This window comes from Periplaneta americana, chromosome 1, assembly GCF_040183065.1.
Source record: "Periplaneta americana isolate PAMFEO1 chromosome 1, P.americana_PAMFEO1_priV1, whole genome shotgun sequence".
Lineage (NCBI taxonomy): Eukaryota > Metazoa > Arthropoda > Insecta > Blattodea > Blattidae > Periplaneta > Periplaneta americana.
The window spans coordinates 175,423,206-175,434,719 of record NC_091117.1 but is presented as its reverse complement, the minus strand read 5'-3'; the positions used below and the strand labels follow the sequence as shown (position 1 = coordinate 175,434,719).

Sequence of the window (11,514 nt, the reverse complement as noted above, 5' to 3'; positions counted from 1 at the left end):
TAAATATGGGAAATACCTGTTATTATTCGGCTGAGAAGCTTTTGTCATCTAGTCTGCTGTCAAAAAATCTGAAAGTTAGAATTTATAAAATAGTTATATTACCGGTTTTTCTGTATGGTTGTGAAACTTGGACTCTCACTTTAAGAGAGGAACAGAGATTAAGGGTGTTTGAGAATAAGGTTCTTAGGAAAATATTTGGGGCTAAGAGGGATGAAGTTACAGGAGAATGGAGAAAGTTACACAACGCAGAGCTGCACGCATTGTATTCTTCACCTGATATAATTAGGAACATAAAATCCAGACGTTTGAGATGGGCAGGACATGTAGCACGTATGGGCGAATCCAGAAATGCATATAGAATGTTAGTTGGGAAGCCGGAGGGAAAAAGACCTTTAGGGAGGCCGAGACGTAGATGGGAAGATAATATTAAAATGGATTTGAGGGATGTGGGATATGATGTTAGCGACTGGATTAATCTTGCTCAGGGTATGGAGCGATGGCGGGCTTATGTGAGGGCGGCAGTGAACCTCCGGGTTCCTTAAAAGCCAGTAAGTAAGTATCCTTAATTGACTTTACCCTTAGAATTCTACGAACAGACTGGCGTAGACTTGCTACTGCTGAGGTACAACAGCAACAATGCCAGATTTCCCTGAGGGTTACGTCACACTGTAAATGCGTTTTTAATCAGTTAATTTTCTGCATTATTATCTACAAAAATGAAGCGCTTTTCGAAGACTTGTTGTTTTCTAATGTCAGGCATTTGACAATGAAGTCATTTGACCTCTTGCACTACAATATTTTTTCAAAGATATTGTCATGGTCAGCCACTGACGCACAGATTTTGAGGTGTTCCGAATCCATTTCTTGATTTGAGTTGCACAATGGACAGTTAGGGGACTGATATATTCCAATTCTATGCAGATGCTTTGCCAAACAGTCGTGGCCTGTTGCCATTCTGAATGCAGCTACAGACGATTTTCGTGGTAAATCGGGAATCAACTGTGGATTATGTTGCAGAGAGTTCCATTTTTTCTCTTGAGATTGTGTTACGAAATTTTGTTTGTTGAAGTCTAAGTATGTAGATTTAGTAACAGGTCTTTGAGTAGCAGTGCTGCCCTTCTTTGCTAAAGCATCCGTCTTTCGAAGACATAAAAAATATTTTTTTTTTCGGCTTGTTCTTCGCGTTGATCTCTTACCACTCATAGATCTGTATTACTGTACGAATTAATGTACGCGTGTCTATACAGGGTTAGTTAAAAGTCCTGCACCACCTAAATAACTTTTGAAGCATACGGTTCAGTGACATGAAACTTGGTATGTGAGGATAACCATATACTAAGAACTCAATAATGGTATTATCGACTTTTTTTACTTCCGGTTTAACCGGAAGTAACTCCAACTCTCTTATTTTAAATGGAACACCCAATATATTTTCTTATTTTTGAATAGTGCTCATTAAGAGCTTTTCAAAAAGTACCCACACTCGATACTTCTATACAAATTCAGTGTTACTAAGTCAAAGAAACAGAAAAGCGTATCGAATATTAAAATAATAAACGCACCACCTAAAAAACTTTTGAAGCATACGGTTCAGTGATATGAAACTTGGTATGTGAGAATAACCATATACTAAGAACTCAATAATGGTATTACCGAGATTTTCTGCTTCCGGTTTAACCGGAAGTAACTCCAACTCTCTTATTTTAAATGGAACATCCAATATATTTTCTTATTTTTGAATAGTGCTCATTAAGAGCTTTTCAAAAAGTACCCACACTCGATACTTCTGTACAAATTCAGTGTTGCTAAGTCAAGAAAACAGAAAAGTGTATCGAATATTAAAATAATAAAATAATCCTTCCTTAACAAAAACAAAACAAAGCTAGCTCACCTTCTAAATTATGTGTTCAAATTGGTAGCCCTCAGCTGCTTTACAAAAAATATATATGTACAGGGACATCATTTTATTTTTACTTGCATTTTTATTGTACCTGCATTTCTGAATGTACTTCACTCTCACCCCTTCACTAATGTCCTAGCTCCCGTCAGACACACAAACTTACGGCCGCTGTTGCATTCGAAGTCTTCAAGCAGTGAAGTAAAACACTGCAGTGTATAGTGTGTTTCAGAAATATGGTTGCGTTTTCCATAGAAGAAAGAACCTATATTAATAATATCGTACTAAAAAATTATATTGAAGAAACGATAAATTAAATTTCAGAGAATATGCTTCAAAATGTTTTTAATAATATGCGTAAAGAATTGAAGCCTGCATTGTAATGAACGGCAACCATTTTCAGCAACTTGTTTAAAAATTCAGATTAGCTTATTTTGAATTGAGGTGGCTAGAAGCAAAGGAATGCTAGTGACATTTGTAATAATATGAGTTAAGTGCATCCAGTGTAAGCTAAAGTTTCTAAAATTTTAGTGGCAAAGGGATATTTTAATCGCATCACACATTAACATTTAAATAAAAATTTCACCGGTTTTACGAAAGCTTAAATATGTAAACCCCATTTTCTCAAAAAGTAACAAGTGCACTTACAGTCCTTTACTTATGATCCCCTCAATTTAAATGCACTCTCTATATTGTATGTTAACATCAGTAATTAATATGCTAAATAAAGTAGACATTACATAACGAACATAGCCGCCTAAAAAGTTGAGTTTTTGAAAAAAAAAAGTTACTACTCTACTGTATTTTGATAAATTCCGTAAAAGTGATGATCAAACTGAAAATCGTAATATCGTATTTCCCTACAACATAAATGGATACACTACTTTTCTCTCCTCCTATAGCTAGTAAAATGATTTGTTTACATATTGCACTAGTAACATCAAACTCCTGTAATGGAAGGGGGCAACAGTGTTTCCGAGTATAGCCAGGTTAATGTTAAAAATGTTGGTAAAAATAAAGTGATGTCCCTGTATATATATTGGGTGTTCCATTTAAAATAAGAGAGTTGGAGTTACTACCGGTTAAACCGGAAGTAGAAAAAACTCGGTAATACCATTATTGAGTTCTTAGTATATGGTTATCCCCACATACCAAGTTTCATGTCACTGAACCACATGCTTCTAAAGTTATTTAGGTGGTGCGGGATTTTTAACTAATCCTGTATATGCGGAGTAGAAAAAAGTGGCGCTTTCCTTGTCAGATATAATTCCTAGAATTATGACAAATAAAATAGTATAGTAACTAATTTGGAGCCGCAACATGCCTTAAAAGGCTTAAAGCTTGGAGAAGAAGAACACGAAGAAAATAGTAGGCCTATAGTCATATTTTGTTCCTTTGCGTACGGTTTTGGAAGAAAAATGACAGTGTTAAAATTCTGGTTGCGGATCCCATTAAATAAAAAAAATAGTGTTTTTATTTTTTAGATTAGTGCAAATTAACCCTAGCAATACCAACGGGGGGGGGGGGGAAGATACTTTGTACCCAAGTTCTCCAAAATTTATATTTCAAATATGCAATTGATATATTAAAAATACGAAAATATTGTTTATTCTCAGGTATAAATCCTTATATCTTATTGTGTTAATGTTTAATCGTTTTCATGGATAGTGTTACTAAAACATGTAAATCTGTCTAAAAAGCAAACATTCTCATGGGAGCAGATGAAAAAGTTATTTTTTTTTCTTTCACCATGTTAATAATGTCGAAACAAGTATCTATACAAATTTTGGCCACTCGACCGCAATTACGAGGCCGTCCAGAAAGTGATTTTTCCTCGGATCATTTACAGAGAAAAAGCACAATTTTATGAAAAGATTTATTGGAACAGATACAGCAATTGTTGCGCTATTTTTCAACGTATTCCCCATCAGAATTAAGACATTTGTCATATCGTAGGATCAACAGAGAGGTGCACAACACGACACAAGAATACAAATATTGATCCCACTATATGACAAATGTCTCAATTTCAGTGGGGAATATGTTGAAAAATAGCGCAACAATTGCTGTATCCGTTTCAATAAATCTTTCCATGAAATTGTGTTTTTTTCTGTAAACGTCCCCAGGGAAAATCACTTTTTGGACGGCCTCGTAATTACGGTGGAGTGGCCATAATTTATGTAAGCACTTGTTTTGACATTATTAACATGGTGGAAGGAAAAAATGTAACATTTTTATCTGCCCCCATGAAAATGTTTACTTGTAAGTGGACAAAAAGTATCCCTCCTTGTTGAAATAAGTGCTCGAAAATATACAATGATATTTCGTTTTTCTCTTGTAGCCTATTATATTACATACTATTTGCTGATTACAAATTTTAAAACCGAATGTTCAATATTAAGCATTTTTTTGTAAAACTGTGGTCTCTTCAGTATATGATGACGAATGTGAAGAAAGTGATGCGTAACATTTTCCAGACTGTTATGTTGAAGTAATTGTCCGAAAATGTGCAGTCATTTTTCAATTTTTCCCTTATATTACAGTACATAGTATTTGCTGATAACAAATGAAGAGTTCACTGCAAGAATGATGGATGTCACTTTCTTGTCGAAAATGAACCAAGACTGTCAATGCATAGCTTAAGACATATAGAATGTACATACGGAGTTATATGGCATTAACACTGATAGTCATTGTCCAGTAATGATCGGAAAATCACAGTTAAGCTTTGAGCGCTAAGCATTTCAAACTTTCAATTGCTTCTCCTGCAAAATGTATCCCAAATGACATCCATCATTCTTGCAATGGACTCTTCAAATGTCAAAAAATTGTTCAAAATTAAACATTTTTGTAGTGGTGATAAAATACACCCCCACCCTAGTTGGTATTGCATGTTATTTAAAATACCTCGATATTTTTATTCTTAAGGTATTTCATTCCCGTGTTACTTAAGTAAATTTATATTCAAATATTTTTTAGACCAAAGCTATATTTTATTGCGTAAATTGATTAACATGAAAATACGTACAGTTACATTTCACTGCATATTTTTACGAATTTTCTCAAGAAATATTCACAGGATAAGATGTAACAAACGAATATCATAAAAGTGGTTCAATTTAGAATCAAGCATTCAATGTCCCTGAAGTAGCCTATGTCCGATATCTTCAATTTGGTTCAGGCCTACTAGTGGAATGAATCCATCCTACACAAATATTAGTTTTGTTGTTGAATCACGATTCCTCTAGATCGCGGGTGTGTCGTAATTCATTTATCGTCAACCCCCTTCAGTCACGTATGGACAGCGTATCAGTCAGGGTTGAGAGTGAAATTTGTGTTGCCGTCTCGCCTCGTTTGGAATCAGATTGTAAGGTAACAATTTTCATATCCAAACTTAATCAAGTAGGAACTTAAATGACTGTTTAGTTAAAAATAAAGCACATTTATGTACCGTCCTTCATATTTCCTGGACGAGTGAGAGCAAAAGAAACCAGGGAAATCAACTTCAGTAACTATAATGTTAAATCTGATGTGGAACTTGAGTTTGTTTAAATTCCTAAGTAGGAAAAAATGTTTCTATAACAAGAATTTGAAATGTGTAATGCAATTTTTTAATAATATTAAATGTAACTTCATGAGCCTTTACGTCATTTTGAAGATAAAATAATATAATAACTTCATAAGAAAAGGTGAAATAAAACAATGTACAAAATAGTTATTAAGAAAATCTCTAGAACGGAGTTTAGGAATTTAGAAGGAAATTTTCTTGTCAGGTACTTGCAGGATATCATTAAAAATTAAATTCGTGCCATAAAAATAGTTATTCTAAAGTTTCAACCATCTACACCTGTGGAGTAAACAATAGCGCGTCTGACGGCGAAATCGGGTAGCCCGGGTTCGAATCCCGGTCGGGACAAGTTACCTGGTTAGGGTTTTTCCCGGAGTTTTCCCTCAATCCAATACGAGCAAATGCTGGGTAACTTTCGGTGCTGGACCCTGGACTCATTTCACTGGCATTATCACCTTCATTTCATTCGGACGCTAAATAGCCTTAGATGTTGATACAGCGTCTTAAAATAAGCCAATAAAAAAGTTTCAATCATTTTAAAATGCCTGAGACTCTGTTAAAATGTAAGCCTACTTACAAATCGAATCGTAATTTCATTTATAAGGGACTGGGATTTAACGTAGTTTATTTTACGACGCTGTATCAACATCTTAGGTATTTAGCGTCTGAATGAGATGAAGATGATAATGCCGGTGAAATGAGTCCTAGGTCCAGCACCGAAAGTTACCTAGCATTTGCTCAAATTGTGTTGAAGGAAAACCCCGGAAAAAACCTCAACCAGGTAACTTGCCACGACCAGGATTCGAACCCGGGCCACCTGGTTTCGTGGCCAGACGCGCTAACCGTTACTCCACAGGTGTGGACGGGTTTAACGTCAGGACGCTTTTTGAATTGATTCATTTAGGAGCTATCACTTCGAAACGAAATGAATTAGAGAGATTCAAGCAATTCTTGTTGGATATTTAACTTTTTTTTTCCGAAAATGTATTCTTCAAAGTAATTACTTTATCCGTACAGATGTAAGGTTGTCTCGTTTCTTTGTTACTATTAATGTAATAGAATAGAACATTAAATTTATTTTTATAGCCTTGGAATATTTAGAACAAAGCTAATTGGGCTATATGAGTTGTACAGGGGGCCCTATATAATTTTCATTCTGGCAGCTGTTAATGACGAAGAAATAACTGTCGTTTTTGGGTTTTATACAGGATGTAAGGGATGTAAGTGTCGTCCTTTTCACAATCGTCGGGGACTATCTACAGGATCGAAAAATGTCCATACAACATAGGGTCAAAACTTGATAGTTTACCCAGAAAAAAAATATTTTTCTTATTTTATTTGCATTATACTGCTTATATCGTTAGTAAAATTACGAACACAATTACATCAGTAGGTATATCTAGCAAAGAGTTAATATTAGTTTAGATAAATATTTGTGTGTTCTATTACGTTTTCGTGAAATTAGATAAAAATATATGCCTAATTTTGTTAATAATCTGGCGTGAGAGACGTGGCAACGTGTTCAGCAGGCAGTACTCTGCACAGACGTAAGTATGAGTCAGCTGAGTTCAAGCTCCCTGTCCGTAGGTAGGTCTACTGCCGAGCGGATTGCAGTTCAGTACAGGGTATTCAATAAACAACTTACAATGTCTCATTTACAGTTTAGGAATATCATATGTTATTAATTTATGGAGAAAGTCGTCGTAATTCAAGTGAGACAAGAAGGAATATACCGTCAACGTTTTCCTCAAAGAAGGTTACCTAATCGGCGAACTTTTGTAGCAGTTTCTCAACGATTTTTAGAAACTAAGAGTCTCTTACCCCTTTTCGAAAATCATACAACCATAAATTTGTTTAAAAATGATGCTGCTTTACGGAAGCGGGAGAGATTAAAATTTTGCATTAGAAAAAAATTCGTGTGATTTTGTGCAGAAAACCATTATTGTTTATTTTTTAAACATACAATAAAAATAGAGCAATATTGTTACATGAAATGTAAATTTACCATAATGTTCTATTAATGAGATTGAAAGTTTGTGTTTTCTGCTTGTTTTATGTAAACAACAGTATTATCATGGTCCGTTCCTGCATTAGAACAGAGCATCTGTACCGGTATGTCTGTACCCGCTTGAGCTGTACTGTGTACTTATAAACCCCCTCCTCCCCATCCAGCAACGTTGCAAAACGTCTAATATTGTATACTTCAATAATTAGTTAAATATTGCAATTAGAAAAAAATTGTAAGGACATTTTATTCTTCCTTGTGACATGAATATGGTTCCAAAATGATGGCGCACCCGCGCACTTTGCCGTCCGCGAACATTCGGGGAAAGGTGGATAGGCCGAGGTGGTCCAACTCCTTGGCCACCATGGTCGCCAGATTTAACTTCTCTCGACTTTTTCCTTTGGGACGACACAAAGAACCTTGTTTATGAGATTCCTGTAGTGCACATGGCAAGAGCTCATTGTCTTTAGTAAAGTGGGAGATGTAAATCGATTCAACCTTCAAACTTATTTTGCATTGAAACGATACATTTCCGGACATGGGTTCCTAATCAAAACTTTATCTACTTAGTCCCCTCTACAATCCCTATAAATTTGTAATAGGAATTACGAAACACTCTGTATAGGTTTAGAGGGTGATATAATCAAGACACATAACACCACCTCTGCCAAAGCAGGCAAATTGTACTGCTCAAAAACCTCATCCACTTCAAGCCCACACTCTTCTTCTTCTTCTTCTTCTTCTTCTTCTAAAACTTTTGGCAGTAGGGTCTATGTTTCTTAAGACACTATCATCTACGAACAAAGCATCCAAATTGACACTCAGTGCAGAAGCTGCTTCTTGAACGTCTTTCAAAATAAATTTGACTGTTCCCTTTTAATGATAATGATTAAACATTCTATAGGGTGCAGTTTCAGAGAAGTCGAAGTTACTCTGAAGTTAGAAGACAGCATTTTCATGAAAAAGAATCAATTTCTGATGATTTTATAACATTGAAGTTAGCTTTATTTGTGCTTACGGGTACATGCGCCACATAAAAAATAATATTCAAATATTAATGTAAATTGCATGTAATAAAACAGCGAACATTATTTAAATGAATTAAATTATAGAGCCCCAAAAATCAGGGCAATTAGCGTCGCGACTGACATCATGGAAGGACGCAGGACAACAAAGTAGATATCGGAGGTGTCCCGAGAAAATCCAATCGGGAGGAAATCCTGTTATTTAAGCTAATAATTGTATTGTTGTTTGAAGTGTGTTAATTTGTATAGGTTTCTGGAAATAAAATTATAACATTTTATCAGTAAGTGCACCATGATATGAAACGCTATAAAAATAAAGGCTGGTCCACAATAAACCGGGACGGAAACAACGAGAACGAGAACGAGAACGGAAATATTGTTAAAATAAATGTATTTAAATGTGAGCATTCATAATTAACTATTGTCAATGCTCACACTTAAATACATTTATTTTAACAATATTTCCGTTCTCGTTCTCGTTGTCGTTTCCATTCCTGGCTTATTGTGAACCAGCCTTAAGGAAAGAATTTTCATATTAGGAATCTTGCGATCTGTAGTGATTGAACATTCAGTCAGAAGGCAAAATTGACACAGGAGCTACAGTTCCTTTACGTTTCTTTTCTTTTCTTTTTTGCTGTTTTAAAAATATTGCTCTGCACGTCTACAGAGTGAAATGCATGCAGTGCTCTGATTGTGAACATGTTACTCAACCACTTGTACATCGCACATGTCTGTTTTCTTATCTCTGCTGGTCAGCATTTCGACTCGCATTACATCATGCAGAAGCTCCTATGCTAACACCGAGGGTCTCCACCGATAGAGATGACGCTAATATCTAAAGATATGACTCAAGTTTTAAGCTGTAAAGTAGATTGACATACAGTAGATAGGTTGAGGAAACTTTCTACAGGGACATCATCTTATTTTCACTAACATTTCTAATATTAACCTGGCTATACCTTTGGATTAAAAGTTCAGAACCGGAAACACCGTTTGCTACTCCCTTCTACTGGAGTTCGATGATACTGGCGTATTATACAAACAAATCACTTTACTAGGTATAGGAGGAAAGAAAAGTAGTTCATCCATTTACGTAAACTAGGAAATATTTTGAGTTTGATCATTTTCATTAGATTTTTGTTTAATCAAAATACAATACTGTATTAACACTTAGTGTTTTTACTCATGAATTGGGCTATCCATTCGGACGTATTAATTATGCAGTGTATGTTGTACTGTTACAGCACATTAGCGTACAATATAGAGAATGAAGTTAAATTGAAAAATAATCATATTATGGATATTTAAACACATTTTCCAAAATGGTGGCCGTTAATTTCGATACAGGCTTCAGTTCTAATGTGCATATTATCGCACTATAGACTATTATACCTAATTCCCAGTTTCGTTCTTCGTTCTAGTAACTCATGTTACAATAATTCTGTACATACTCTATAAAAGAGTACCTTACGTACTGTAAATGCAATCTTCATTTTTGCCCGATCCGAAAAGATAAAATTACTCAGACATGCTATCTACTGTGGTTTTGTCGCAGGATCGTAGAAAGGATAGAAATAACGTGACAGTTAATTAATTAACGAGGCTCTTTTGTTTATTTTAAACATTTGTATAATATTACGTAGACGTCCACTTCTTAACAGAAGTTAATGTTTTCAGAAAAGAGCCAAGACAGCCCAGCCACTAGCTTTTACAGAGGGACGAGCAAAAGCCGTTGGGAGAAACCGGGATGTGACATAGGCAAACGGACGACAGTACCTGTGCGAGAATATGATACAATATATTGAAAGCGAGCATATTTCTGGAACGTACTATATTCACTAACAGTACTGTTTGTGTTTACTACGACCATAAGGCGACTTTGACTGTACACGCTTGGTTCTGTGTGAAGAACGGTTGGAAGTTTACTAGTAGAGGGGGTGGGAGTGAAGTACATTAAAAAACTCGGGTACAATAAAAATTGAAGTAAAAATAAAATGATGTCCCTGTACAAGTTATCATGTAAGGATTGAGGTCCAGATGATAGAATTTTGGTTGGTAGATTGGTTGATTATTTGTTACACACACAGGGTGCGAATTAAGATTTCTGATGAGGGGGGGATAGATCCTAGATAGAGAATAACACACATAAAATTACCTTCATTCGATACGGCTCAACGCTTGGTCGCACTGAGTTGCTTGTCTTGCATCTTGATCATTATAATAATTATATCCATGAGCAGGCTTAAGATAAGATGTGTAATGCCCTAGATCATATATGTAACAGATAACTCCTCGCTACGTTAAAATCGGCAGCACTTTGAAGAGAACAACCGCCAGGATCGCCACCCGTCCGCCGTAAACGAACACGAGATGGCAGCACAATCGCTAATGCAATTCAAATGGGAATTACGACGTGACTCCTTATGTAATAACTAGATGGCAGCGTAGTAAACCTCACAAAAGTTGTTAACCTCAAAGCCTATAAGCCCGACATATGTTACATATATTATCTAGGGTGATGCCTAAGATATTGATTGTTGTCAGCTTGCCGGTGATGATAATATGTCAATATTATTTTATTTGCTTACTTTATACTGTACTTTATAAAGTATACACGTATTAAAACAATTATATCTTGTGAGGTAGGTAGAAGTTATCCCTGGCAGGGATGTTAATATGAATTTATGAGAGGGGGATAACTTTCAAACGGGGGAAATCCCCCCCCCCATCTCCCCCGTTAATTCGCACCGTGTACACACATAACTCATAGAATGTACACTCCTATTTACCCACTTAGATCATGTTCTCTTTCAAGATTTCGCCACTTTGACCTCGCCTTTTACACGCGTCTTCTTAAAAAGTGACAGGGTGAGGAAATCCCTATGATTGCGTGTAACGTCTATACAGGAATTAGGATAGACAAATAAATACAGTTTGCTGTAAGATTAAAGTTTCTTTAATAAATAGATACCGAGCTAGTTAGCTCAGATGACAACGTTTGAGACTCACATTCGGGAGG

At 35.6% G+C, this 11,514-nt stretch overlaps 1 protein-coding gene across 1 annotated transcript in view; it reads left to right on the top strand.

The window, feature by feature from the left end:
* Positions 1-5,148: 5,148 nt before the first annotated feature.
* The window catches only part of LOC138694908 (serine protease nudel-like), a 75,489-nt gene continuing 69,123 nt past the window's right edge, over positions 5,149-11,514 (top strand). The window contains exon 1 of the mRNA XM_069819128.1: positions 5,149-5,269. The gene's annotated coding sequence lies outside the window, so the exon portion shown is untranslated. The remainder of the gene's footprint in view (positions 5,270-11,514) is intronic.